We start from the raw sequence: 14,613 nt of genomic DNA, 5'->3' as shown, positions 1-14,613 counted from the left end.
TTCTCCAGAGCCTAAAGAATACTGTGACCACATGATTTTAGAAAAATATCACCTTCTCCTTTTCATGGGTACGAGCCCATGAAACTAAGAGCTAAGAATTTCCCGATTCTGCAAAATACACCGTAGGGAATATAAGATGAAACAGAGCTCTGATTACCCATTCTCAGTTGTTTATGGCTGGTAATCTTAAAATCTCAAACAAACAAACAAATGTAGTCTCTCAGGGTTTCAAACTCCTCAGCCCAAAAGGGAAAATCCCAACAAATGGTTAGCCACTGACAGACCCAAATGGCTAAGAGAATGAATACCCTGGTATTATCACACACAAGTTCCACTACTTACTAGAGAAATCTCAACCAGCAAAGCATGTGTCTTTTTCCCTTTACCAGAGAAATCAAAAGTGCCATGGGCCAATGATGCCTGGTCAGTGGCAAGTGTTCAGGGCCATCTCTGAGACAAAGGTGCTCAAGCAGCTGCTGAGTAGTATCCATGAGCTGCCACTGGTCAGGGGCCAGTGTGCTATGGTTGAGATGCCCACTAGGGATGGTGGCCCCTTCATGGTTGCCCAAATTATTGCCAAACCAAACACAGATTCACTCACCCAATGCAGAGCAAAGCCAATCTACTGATACCAGTTGTGGTGAAGGAAAGTACAGTGTTTATTTGCAGGATGCGAAGCAAGGATAACAAGCAGCTAATGCTCAAAAGACCCAAACTCCCTGAAGACTTTTGGGCAAGTGTTTCTAAAGACAACATTAGGAGTGAGGGTCTCAGGGTGAATTATCAGTTCATGGACATTCTTTTGATTAGTTGGTGGAGAGGTGACAGGGTGATATTTTGGGAACCTTAATCATCAGCCTTCTTGTTCCAACCAGTCTGGGACCTACATGCTTGTGATCAGCATGTAGTCAAATCCTCCATCAGGTGGAGAGCCTTAGTGTCTACAAAAAACGCTCAAGTGTCGTGGTCCATACGTGGGTTGGAAAAGAATTTCCAGGCACAAGGCAGAATGTAAAGAAGATAGAATTTATTAGAGGAAAGTGTCTCTGCCAGAACAGCAGGCTGACTTCCTAGTAGTCTGGGGGAGTGGACGCCAAACATGTGCTATTGATCAGTTTTTATAGCCAGAAAACAAAGGAATGCTCCAAGGTGAAAATTTCGTTTACTAATTGGTCGAGGCACATATACTTTCCTTCTATAGGGTGGCAGTGGGACAGGGAAGATGCCTTTTCTTATTTGGGACAGGTCTCATGGCCCAGCTGGGCTCAGGAATTTCATAAGCATCACAACATGGTGGGGAGGGCAATTAAGGGTCTGATAAGGGGTGTAACGCTGACACTTTTTCAGAGAGGGTTGTCCTTTGTCCTTGAAGCACCATTGTCCTTGGAGCACCACATCAAGGATATGTGTCAGACTGTTATCTATATCCCTTGAGGAGAAAGGGATATAGACAACACTGTTTTTCAATCTATTGTTACTTTTCTTGCTTGACTGCTTTTCCTTTGTTTCTGAATTTTGTCAGTTCTGTAATCATTAACTGCTCTCTGGAAATCAAGGGAGGCCTAGGAGACTAAAGCTTTGTTCTACAAACAAGAAGCAGGGAACACTGGGAGTCTGTCACTGGGAAGGCCCCACAGGATCCTACTCGGTTTCACAATCATGAATAAAGTTGTTTCTATGAATGTTCATGTACAAATTTTGTGTGGACATATTTTTCTAATTTAAATTCCTAGGGGGTGAAATTAGGGGGTTGTATTAATGCCGAACTGTTTTCCAAAGTAGTACATCATTTCACATTTTCTTCAGGAATGTATGAGACTTCTGGTTGTTCTCCATCCTTACTAACATTTGATGCTATCAATCTTTTTAATTTTAGTCATTCTAGTAGATGTGAAGTTATTTGCATTGTGGTTTTAATTTTTCTTTGATGACTGACAATGCTGAACATTTTTAAATGTTGCTTATTTACCATTCCTGTATCTTCTTTGGTTAAGTGTCTTATTAAATTTTTTGCCCAATTTAAATTAAGTTGTTTGTCTACTAAGTAGTGTTTTAGTAAAAGCTGGAGAAGAAGCAAGTTTGGCTGGATTACAGAAAACAAGGGGGAGAGTGGTAGGAATGAGGCCAAGAGAGACATGGGAGAAGGGGAGAACAGATCAAAAAGGACTTTGAGGCCTTGGTGAGAACTTTGGATTTATTGTAATTAAATTGAATTCACTGGATGATTTTGAGTATAGAGTGGCACAATCAGGCTTAAATTTTAAGGGACCACTTTGGCAGCTCTGTGAACAGGCCAGAGGAATGGGAGTAAACACAGGATAGACCAGGAGGTTATTGCAGCAGTCAGAAAGAGAGAAACTGGTTAGTTGCAGTTCTGAATGACCTTTCCCCTCACTCTTGTTCCTGACATTCCAAACTGCATAATTTCAGATGTGGAAGACTGAGAAATGTCCTGGATTTTCTCAACAGAATAGTGACTTACTCAAGGCCTTTAAGTGGAACACACTCTACTGAGGGTTGAGAGAAAGCTGACAATAGTGGCTTGCTTAGCTTAACTCAGTGGTTATGGTTGTTCGTTGTGGTTGCAGTATTATGGTTGTGTGACTCTTTGGTTAGTATTCACTTTCTCCATCTTGGAATATACGTTTGATGAGGATGGAAAAATTATCTCTGTTTTTAACTCACCACTGTAGCCTCAGTTTGAGCACAGTGCCTGCCAATTAGCATTTAGTCAATGGGTTTTTTTGTAGGGGAGTGAATGTGTGTATGTGTGAGGGAGAGAGAGAAGAGGGGCAGAAACAGAGAGGGGAAGAGACAGACATAGGGACAGGGGAACAAGTCCATATTGCAAAAGAACAGGACAATATTTTCTGTGAGTAGAATGCTCAGAGCCTGTGTACTGTGTTCTTTTCTACTTTCTCAGGTTAGATTTATCACTTCATAAATTTTCTTTATCTTATCCAAAATGAATCTACATTTTTTTTTCTTATAAGTATAAAGAAAAAGATTTTTTGGGGGGGGAATTTTTAATGTCTCACTACAATTCAAGTGCCATACATGTCTCTTTCTATTATTTGTATATCTTGAAAATATACCAGCATTATTGTCTAACACAAAGGAGGCACTAAATAAAATTTTTTCTTTGAAACATTGGTACTATAAATTATAAGAGACAGGAGCCATGTTTTCACAGCTCTGTTTCTTGAGCACCCAGCCCAATGGTACTGTGGAGATGGAATAACAATCACCATGAGCACAGGTCAGTGCTGACAAAGGGACTTGCTTTCTCTCTAAACCATTTGACTTTGTTGGTGCCCAGGGCAGGATGCTCCAAAATATGCCTCAGTGGAATATTACTTTGAATTAAAGTTACTGAAGAAATGACTGATGCAAGAGAGACACACTGACCTTCCTATCTGTCTCCATGAAAGCAGGAAATTAGTATCTCATGTGAATGGTGCCCTCCCTGTACCAGGAGGTAGAAAGACATCATTAGCACCAGAGATAGGGAATGCAGGGTCAAGAAGGCTGTATAAACCTTGTTACTTCTTTAACTCAAGAAGGTTGGCAGGGACATTTCTTCCTCCTCAACAGCTGACAAGACAACCAGGAGGCTGGCTAAACCCTGCTTCCCACCACAAGACTGCTGCAGCTGAGAGATCCTAGGACACATGACAAAGGCCAGCAGAAGGTAAAATTTCTTCTCTCCTCAACTTCCCAGGCCTGTAAGGTCTGGTGGGAGGGAAAGTGCTTAAGAGTCTCCTTTTCTCTATCTCTAAATTTAGATTAGCAGAAGAAAATACTTATGGAGCAAGATCCTTGTGACATAGAAAATCTGGTTTATGGAAATGAGTAATCTCGTCTCAGTTTTTCTTAATCCTTTCCTCCCAGAGACAGTCACTGTTTTTCTTTGTCTCTGTCTCCTGAGTCGTGTTTCATAAGAAGAAAGAACCATAGGGCAGAATACAGGCATAGGCCCTATAAGCCTGCTGTTTGAGACAGCCTCACAGACTGGTGAGTTACCAGTTCTCTCCAGTCCAGTGCCTATTAAGACAAACTTTGCTGTCAGTCCTCTATATAAAAACTGGATGAGATTTTTCCTTCTGTATTTTTCTGTGTCCTGAGAATTTGGCTTTTTGTCCAGTGAGAATATTCTCTCTGGTCTCCACCATCTGGATGGTGTATTTACTGGGGTGCATCTGGTAACCAGTTGAATTGACTGGGGTTCTGAGACACAAAGTCATAAACAGCACACTCTAGTCTTGTTGTGCCAGCTGTCAGAGGAGTTTGTCCTAAGGGGACCCAGTCCATAAGGGGCCTTTGTTGTTTCAACCTTCATTGCCTTGTTAGTGTTGGAAAAGTCCCATTCCAGCAGCATGTGCCTGATGTCACAGATTAGTAGGTTTGGGATCAGAGGTGCCTCAAATTCCCAGGAGAGACCAGGGACACAGTTTGCATTATACCACCCTTACTGCCTGTGCAATGAAGGCCTTTGCTTTCTTAGATTATCCTTGGAAATGAATTTTCACATTATAGGGGCTATATCATCCGTGCCCTCTCCATCTGAAAGTATGCTTATTTCATCCATGGTAAGGATTTATTCTAAGCCTGAAAAGTTACCTCTGGGTCGTTCCATAAAAAGGCTTACTGATTTGAGTCACTATTTGAAATTAATGAAAGGTCTTACTCCTCAATGGCCAGATGATGGATCCTTTAAATTTGCTGTATTTAAAAGATTCCCTCTTGAGAGCTCTCATCATAAACAGCTGTCATATTGGTATTTATGGAAGGATCAAATTGAAAGGAAAAATCATGTATAACAGCTAGCCTTAGGGAATCGTTATTAAGATGAAATAACAGAAATTAAAGATCCAACATGAATTCCCCTTTTTAAGAAAAATTTTAAAAATTGACCCATCTCCTCAGCAATTCCTTAGGCCCTCCTACAAATAATTAGGAAAAGATCAGTTGGAAGCCAATATTCAAGAGCTAATAGAAACAATTATCTTTGTCTTCCAAATCTCTACAAAACCAGAAATGCAACTTAGGAACAAGTCAAGGCCCATTTATCTTCACCAACCCTGAAACCTATTCCTCTCAACTTCTTGTAGATATTATAAAAGTTGAGGATAATTGGAGCAAAATTGTCCTGTACTTAAGAAGAAAAAGTTTTTAAAATAATAATTACCCTGAAACTTATGATAATAGAAAAATACACTCCAAAACTCACAGAAGAAAATTTACACTTTTTTCTCTGTCCCTTAAAGTTATAAATCTTACCATGTCTTTGAAATGTAAACACAGCCACATTGCCTGAGACTGAGCCCAGATTATCTCAATTGTTAGAACCTGAAACTAAAATTTAAAGAAAAAAAAGGAAAGAGGTTTTTTTTTTAAACAAAAACCACCAGAAAAACCCTCTCTTGCTCAAACTCTAAATCACAGTCTCCTTAAAATTGTTTATCAAGAGCAAGTACACTTAAAGGGCAAGAAGACTTAAAAGTCTTCTCCATAAATAATAAAAGACTGTAGCTATCTGAGTGAGTAAACTTAATTTATTCCAACAAGCAATATAAAAATTCTCAAAAATATAACAAAAACGAATACAAACATTTTTCAAATTCACATGATCTAGGATAATTTTTGGTAAGTAAAATCTAGTTCAGGTTTAATGGTTTAATTAATACAGACATATCTTAAGAGTTATCAGCATTAAGTATAATAGCTTTATGCTATGTAGTTTTACTAAAAGTCAAATAAGCTCATGTTATCTCTTTTACAAAATTTCTCAGAAAAAAGTAATAATAATAATAATTTAAGATGATGGCTAACACTACTTTAACATCTTATGAAATTGTCATGAGTAATCTGAGTGATTGTTAAGAACAAATTAATTAAATAGACATAAGATAAGAATTCTTTTAGGTAAACTTTTTTTAGCAATAATTGTTTTTGCTATGTCAACTTAAATAGTTTTCTAAATGTCTTTGATAAATTGTACCCTTAGAGTTTTGCTAAGTTAAATTAAATGAATTGAATGTCTAGATCATTTCCAACTAAGACAAAATACTGAAATATTAATTGCTGAACGAGTCTAAGTTTACCTACTTTTGACCTCTTATTACACACTAAATATGTTTGGTTCTATTAGTAAACATGTCTTGTGCTTCATTAAAAGCTTGTACTATGAAGTAGAATATGTTTCTAGAAATTATGAAATGTATTTATAAGTTTGCCAAGCCACAAAATACTTACACAGTTCATAATTTTTAACTTTATTTTTACAAAAAAATTAAAGCTTCAAAGGATTAAGAATTGTAAATAATAGATGTGGTTAAAGCTACTAGGAATTATAAGGAAATTAGAATATATTTTGGGGTAAGAAAAAGTGTAAGGTATGGAGATGTTTTTGTTAATGTAAAAACTTTGTTAAGTGATTTTTGTCCTAAAGCTGATAACTTCTAAATGGGAAAGAGAACAAGGGACAAATCAAAATGGACAGAGAAAGTTGTAAGAGGTTTGTGAAAAAGGAATCTTTAGAAAGGAATTTTATGTGTAGTCAGATCTAAAATTGGAATGAATTTAATAAAGTGATTGAGTTTTAATATCCGAAGTAAGCTGGTAGAAAATTAAAATTTGTTTTTTCTCTCTTTTTGCAAAATTTTCTTAATTATTGGTCTGCTCTTAATGAGAAATTGTAAACAAAGACTTTTTTTTACATTCAATGTAATCTGTCTAGCAAAACAAATATTGTACATTTCGTCTTTATGAATCTTTGATAATTTTGAAGAAAAACTGAGTGCTTTCAATATTAAAAGAGCTAAGTCTTTTTACACTATTTAACTATCTGTATTTACATGTGAATCTTTGTCACTTTGATTAAATTGATAACTAAATATTAATTCACAGTGACATATGATCATATTTGACAAAGTGTTTTAAAACATTTTTATTTTTGAAAAAGTAGATTTTCCCCCAAGTCAAATTCTAAATGAAGTTTTATTGACCTGGAAATAACGTTCAGGTTTTCCAGAGGCCCCTTGGAACACCTTAAAAGATTTGTTTTATCTTATTAGAAAAGAGAGCTATGAAACTCATTAGGCTTATTTGGTATGTTACTTACATGGGAAGCATTGCTAAATAAATGATCATAAACTCTAGGTTATATCATAAGGGTGAATGTTATTAATATAAATGTTCTCGAAAGTATATGAAATTCCTAAAATTGGATATGTCCTAGTATAATGTTATCAGTCATAATTCTAGTTATTATCTTAAATGTTTTGTGTCACAGAGATAAATTTTCTTGTCAATTCCATTAGAATGAATCAAATTTTTAGTAATGGATATTTGTCTTTTATTACTTAGACAATGGTTTTACTCAGATGCTTTGACAAAAGCTTCCTGAAAATGTGTTTCATGTTCAGAGAAATTCATGGAAAAGGATCTAACAAGTATTCTAGAACACAAGTTTCTGATGAATTTCAAATCATTACACTGAACTGAGTAAGAATTTACAAAACCCTAATGGAGAAATTGATGGTTTCATAAAACTTCTAACAAAAGATCAAACAAAACAAGAATTAATTACATGGGACTAAGTAAACTGAAGAAGATGGTTATGATATTTTATGATTTTAAAAATAAATTTATTTATTTTATTTATTTTTGGCTGCATTGGGTCTGTTGCTATGTGTGGGCTTTCTCTAGTTGCAGCGAATGGCAGCTACTCTTTGTTCTGGTGTGTGGGCTTCTCATTGCAGTGGCTTCTCTTGTTGTAGAGCATGGGCTCTAGGTGCATGGGCTTCAGTAGTTGTGGCTCGTGGGCTTTAGTAGTTGTGGCTCAATGGCTCTAGAACACAGGCTAAGTAGTTGTGGCACGTGGGCTTAGTTGCTCTGCAGCATGTGGGATCTTCCTGGACCAGGGCTTGAACCCATATCCCCTGCACTGGCAGGCAGATTCTTAAACACTGTGCCACCAGGAAAGCCCCATTTTATGATTTTTTTTTCGTGGTACGCGGGCCTCTCACTGTTGTGGCCTCTCCCGTTGCGGAGCACAGGCTCCGGACGCACAGGCTCAGCGGCCATGGCTCACAGGCTCATATCAATCAGTGTGATACACCACATCAATGAATTCAGTAAAGTCACAGAATACAAAATTAATACACAGAAATCTCTTTCGTTCCTATACACTAAAAACAAAAGATCAGAAAGAGAAATTATGGAAGGAATCCCATTTACCATCACATCAAAAAGAAAAAATACCTATGAATAAATCTACCTAAGGAGACAAGAGACCTGTACTCTGAAAACTCTAAGATGCTGATGAAAGAAATCGAAAGTGACACAAACAGATGGAGAGATAGACCATGTGCTTGGATTGGAAGAATCAATACTGTCAAAATGACTATACTACTTAAGGCAATCTACAGATTCAATGCAATCCCTATTAAATTACCAGTGGAATTTTTTTTTTAAGATTTTTTTCATGTGGACCATTTTTAAAGTCTTTATTGAATTTGTTACAATATTGCTTCGGTTTTATGTTTTTGTTTTTGTTTTTTTTGGTTTTTTTTTTTTTTGGTTGCATTGCATGTGGGATCCCAACTCCCTGACCAGGGATCGAACCTGCATCCTCCTCATTGGAAGGTGAAGTCCCAGCCACCGGACCACCAGGGAAGCCCCCACCAATGGCATTTTTCACAGAACTGGAACAGAAAAATTTAAAATTTGTATAGAAACACAAACCCCCAAATAGCCAAAGCATACTATGAAAGCAAAAATGGAGTTGGAGGAATCAGGCTCACTGTCTTCAGACTATATTACAAAGCTACAGTAATCAGTATGGTACTTGCACAAAAACAGAAATATAGATCAATGGAACAGAATAGAAAGCCCAGAAATAAACCCACACAACTATGGTCAATTAATCTATGACAAAGGAGGCAGGACTGTACAATGGAGAAAAGACAGTCTCTCCAATAAGTGGTACTGGGAAAACTGGACAGCTACATGTAAAAAAATGAAATTAGAACAATTTTCTAACACCACAGACAAAAATAAACTCAAAATGCATTAAAGACCTAAATGTAAGACTGGATATTATAAAACTCTTAGAGGAAAATCCAGGCAGAACACTCTTTCACAGCAGCAATATCTTTTTGGATCCACCTCCTAGAGGAAAGAAAACAAAAACTAAAATAAACAAATGGGACCTAATAAAACTTAAAAGCTTTTGCACAGCAAAGGAAACCATAAACAAAACAAAAAGACAACCTACAGAATGGGAGAAAATATTTGCAAATGATGAGACTGACAATGGAATAATCTCCAAAGTATACAAATAGCTCATGCAGCTCAATATCAAAAAAGCAAACAACCCAATCAAAAAATGGACAGAAGATCTAAACAGACATTTCTCCAAAGAAGACATACTGATGGGCAAAAAGCACATGAAAATCTGCTCAACATCGCTAATTATTAGAGAAATGCAAATCAAAACTACAATGAGGTATCACCTCACACCAGTCAGAGTAACCATCATCAAAACGTCTACAAACTGTAGACTACAAAAATGTTGGAGAGGGTGTGGAGAAAAGGAGTCCTCCTACACTGTTGGTGGGAATGTAAATTGGTTCAACCACTATGGAGAATATTATGGGATTCCTTAAAAAACTAAAAATAGAACTACCATATGATCCAGCAGTCCTACTCTTAGGCATGTATCTGGAGAAAATTATACTTCCAAAAGATACATGCACCCCAGTGTTCAGTGCAGCACTATTCACAATAACCAGGATATGAAAGCAATTTAAATGTCCATTGACAGATGAATGGATAAAGAAGATGTGGTACATATATACAATGGAATATTACTCAGCCATAAAAATGAATGAAGTAATGCCATTTGCAGTAACATGAATTGACATAGAGATTATCATACTAAGTGAAGTCATTCAGAGAAAGACAAATATCATATGATATCACTTATCTGTGGAATCTGAAAAAATGATACAAATGAACTTAATTACAAAAGAGAAACAGACTCACAGACTTAAAAAACAAACTTATGGTTACTAAAGGGAAAAGGTATGGGGAGGGATAAATTAGGAGTTTGGATTCACATATACACACTACTATATATAAAATAGATAATCAACAAGACCCTACTGTATAGCAAAGGGAACTCTACTCAATATTCTGTAATAACCTATATGGCAAAAGAATCTGAAAAAGAATGGATATGTGTATATATATAACTGAATCATTTTGCTGTACACCTGAAACTAATTCAACATTGTAAATCAACTATACTTCAATATAAAATTAAAATTAAATTTAAAAAAAGAGATTAAAAAAAGAAGTGTCTTCCAATGCAAGGATCAGATCAAAGAACATGAATGGAATATTCCTACTGGGACGATTAGGAGGATAACACATCCTTGGTAGGTGCAGAGCCTGTTCACTTACCCTCTGACTTTCCTTGTTCCCTTTCTCTACTACATCCAATTAAGCAGATAAAAACTTTGAGAAAGCTGCCTCTTCCTTCACCAGTGCCAAGCAGGACAAACTCAAAGAGCCATTTGTCTGTCTGTCTTCCTCTGATGTTGCTTCTTCATGTCTGAGCTATTGGGAGGAGAGAGAGGCAATAAATTCTCTTAATAAAAGCAAAAAATAAAAATAAAAAATAAGCCTATATGGTCAGTCACAATCCTTGCTATACTTATATAAATAAGACCAAGTTTTTTGAACCTAGACTTATTTTGCAAACAAATTTGTCTTAATTTGGCTATCTTTGATAGAAATGAGGGTGATTTTAGAGAGAAAAATTATCTTTCGATAGAAACCAAAATACATATTGTGGATATTAGATTCTAGTGCTATTAATTTTCCTTGAAGTTTTGTTAATTACCTGAAAACTGGACTATATCCTGAATTTTTCTAGTTTCCTCCACTACCTGACTACAACTCTCCAAACTAGTGTTTCCAAATTTTCTCCCACCCTTTTGACTTGGAATAATTGAAACTAAAACTGCCTTTTTTTCTGAAGTCCTGCATACTGAAGGTAGATATCTTAATATAAACTTCAGAGAAATCTCCACAGCAGCTCATGTTTAGACAGTCTTCTTCGTTCCTGTTGCTATATGGACCACTCAGAAAGTTTACCTGAACATCTGATGGACATTCAAACTACAAAAGATGCTTTAACCCTGACATTTAGAGATCTTCTCAACTGTCTACCCTCAGAACTCAAAAACTGATATGAAATTTGCCTCAATTATTAACCTTTTTTTTTTTGTCTCCATAGCAATGCCTCTTATTAAATACCTGATTGCTTGTCCAGTAAGCTTAACTTCTACTTGGAAATACTGCTTTGGAAGAGAAAATTAAGGTAAAATGATCATATGGATGGACTCTAATCCAATATGACTTGTATCTTTATAAGGGGGGAATATTAGAACACAGACATGCACAGACTGAGGGGCAACCATGTGAGGACACAGCGAGAAGGTAGCCATCAAAGGAGAGAGACCTCAAAGAAACTAAACTTGATACTTTGATCTTGGACTTCTAGCCTCTAGATCTATGAGAAAATATATTTTTGTTGTTTAAGCCACCGAGTAGCCAGTGTGGTCTTTTGTTATGGCAGCCCTAGCAAACAAATACAATCACTATTAGGGAAAAAAAATCATGTGCTTTGTTATTCCAGTAGAATGATTTTAACACTGATTACTTCTTACCTTGAGATTATAAAAGACAGTGATAAACATTACTGTAGAGTATATATGAGTTGTGTCCTATGAAACAAAGGTAGTTAACAAACACCTCTCAGCTGTAGATGATGCCATGTGTTCATCTGATCAGCAAGAGGACATGAGTGGAAGGGAGAACCTTTTCTGCTTCAGACAAGCAACTTCCTGGGTTACCCTGAGTATGACAAAGAGGGCCATTGCTTGGGGACCAGGTCTCCAAGCAGTCACAACAGGCCTCAGGAACCCACAAGAAAATTGTGAAGGAAGAATATTACTAGGCAGGCCCATATGAATCTTTTCCTCCCATCACTGCTCTTTTGTGAAAAATTCTTCCAAATACACATTTTTGTCCCAAAATATCATGTTGGACGCTCGCTACTAGGAGCAAATTTTTCTAGCATCTCTGTTGGATGAATTTTCACACTTGCAAAATCACTCAGAAAAGAGTTCATCCTCCCAACACCTCCCCTGCACCAGTGTCCCCCTAAACAGCATCTGACCACAATATGAAGGAACTTACCTCCCAGGTAAACAGGTGCTTGAATGTGATTTAATTATCTCTGCATCCTCTCCCTGGTCTCCCTGTGAAATCCAGTCACCTCTTTGCATTAAAGCATTTCTGTGAGAAGCCCTGTAAGGTGCTGGCTATTCTCAATTCTGTCCTGCTGGTTTCTCTGAAGTGCCTAGAAGCTGTCCTCTCCACACACAAACTGTTCTGACAAACTTCATTTGAATGATTTGGATTTTAATTCTCAATTTGCTTCTGTTCCTAAGCCTTAAGGCTTTTTTTTTTTTTTTTTTTTTTTTAACCAATTCAGAAAAAAGCATCATTAAAAAAAAGACAAGGTTGGGCTTCCCTGGTGGCGCAGTGGTTCAGAGTCCGCCTACCGATGCAGGGGACACGGGTTCGTGCCCCGGTCCGGGAAGATCCCACATGCCACGGAGCGGCTGGAGCCGTGAGCCATGACCGCTGAGCCTGCGTGTCCGGAGCCTGTGCTCTGCAACGGGAGAGGCCACAACAGTGAGAGGTCTGCGTACCGAAAAAAAAAAAAAAAAGACAAGGCTACTCGCAGATCTAACATGCTAAGCTTTAACTTAGTACGTTCTTAGGACTGATGTTTTCCAAGGAACAAACTTTCTTGTTTCCTGTGCAATAATAAAGGTTTGTTATAAAAGTTAAGTACAAAAAGTGAGAAAAAATAAAAATAGTGGTATCTTCACAGTTGAGTTCTTAACATATTTTCTGATATATGTAAAAAGAAAAATTGGCAAAATGAGTACCAACATTTTAAAAAATAATAATTAAGCCTAAATCCCTGGATTTACCAATTTTATAAATAAGAAATAAGAAAGTAACATTTTATAAAATACAATTTTATGAAATATGATTTTATAAAATTTGTTTAGCTAAGTAACAAATGATTTGCCCACAAAACAGATTTAGCAGGTGGAGTCCAGGGGGCACATTCTACAAAATAAATTTATTGACACGGTAAAGGGTTACTAGCATAAAATTGTGGTGGGAATAAAAAGGGCAGTGACCTTCGTCCTGAAGTTTAGGAGTGATCCCTGAATTGAGAGATATCTGAGTTGAAGTGGTCACTGGAAACAAATGGTAGAGACAAATCACAGAGAGCAGACTGTATCAATTCCAGCTTCTGGACTCAGAGAAGGAAGGAAGAGCTTCAGATTTCACTGCAGAGAATGAGGCTGAGAAACTTTAAAATCAGATGCTTTTTCCCAGATCCAGGGGGCCAGCTAATGCACAAAAATGCTTAAAGCCACATAGGTATGTCACCTTTATTTCCTAGAGAAGATGTTAGCATTTTCTGAATCCTCATCTACCGTGCCTGGCATGCATTATTTTATAGTTTTCTGGAAGTTTCATCAGCACCACTGGTATATCTGCAGTACGATGTGTCTGTGGAGAGTACAGAATGCAGGTCCGGGCTGGGGGCAACGGACTCTTCTAGCTACCACAGTGAGTGGTGCCCCTGCAAACCTGAGTAAGGAAGACAACTTGCCTTTGGGTGGGTAGTGTTACAATCTGCATGTCTCGGGGCACAAATGTAAAGACCGACCCTGTTCTGGGAATGATTATGATTCTGACTGACCTCAAAGGGGTAATTATGAAACCCCTGGATCATCAGGATCTGGATGTTCCCTACTTTTTCCATGGTGTGATCATGACCGAAAGTGTGGCTGTAGATATCTGGGAACATTTCCAGAAATGTCCTCCTGTAGGAGTTAATTATAAAGTCAATGTGTATAAAAGAGAAAATAATATTGAAACCTATCAAGGGGAGTAGATCTTAAGGGTTAATATTGTAGATGGACTACTTTGGAAAACATCTTTTTCCCTTGGAGTATTAAGAAGTCATCGCATAATTGCCATCTCTCCACATTTTGTTCTAGAGTGCCTGGTTTATTGATATCAGTGTGAGACCTGTTTTAAATAAAAATCTATTTGTAAAAATCCGGATCTGTAATATGTTCTAAATATCATTATAGTGTCTTTTAACTATAGATTAAAAATCACTTCATTTTCAACAAAATATTTTGATGTAAACATCAAATGTTTTGAAAACAAAGGGGATCTGTTTTTGTTGTTTTCTCTTTTATCTAATTTTTGTATCCATTTTGTCTGGGCATATTAAATGGTAAAAATATTTATAAGATTTGCACTAGGTGAATCTTCTTAAAAAAAATACTGAAGGCCACAGAGTCTGGGAATATTAATATCTTTTTAATAGATTGATCCCCCTTGATTTCTTATTCTGGAGTAAAGGTACAAGTTTTTCCATGAAAATTAGACACACAAATCATCTGACAGAATGTATGACAGATGGAAAATGATTGA

At 36.9% G+C, this 14,613-nt stretch overlaps 1 long non-coding RNA gene across 1 annotated transcript in view; it reads left to right on the top strand.

The window, feature by feature from the left end:
• The window catches only part of LOC309797570, a 47,943-nt gene extending 34,733 nt beyond the window's left edge, over positions 1 to 13,210 (top strand). Inside the window, exons 3-5 of the long non-coding RNA XR_014292711.1 lie at positions 3,595 to 3,691; positions 11,309 to 11,392; positions 12,572 to 13,210. This is a non-coding gene — a long non-coding RNA (uncharacterized lncRNA). The remainder of the gene's footprint in view (positions 1 to 3,594; positions 3,692 to 11,308; positions 11,393 to 12,571) is intronic.
• The last annotated feature ends 1,403 nt before the right edge of the window (positions 13,211 to 14,613 follow it).

This window comes from Mesoplodon mirus (genome assembly GCF_964341445.2).
Source record: "Mesoplodon mirus genome assembly, contig: HAP1_SCAFFOLD_748, whole genome shotgun sequence".
Taxonomy (NCBI): Eukaryota; Metazoa; Chordata; class Mammalia; order Artiodactyla; family Ziphiidae; genus Mesoplodon; species Mesoplodon mirus.
This window is presented reverse-complemented; position numbering and strand designations above follow the sequence as displayed.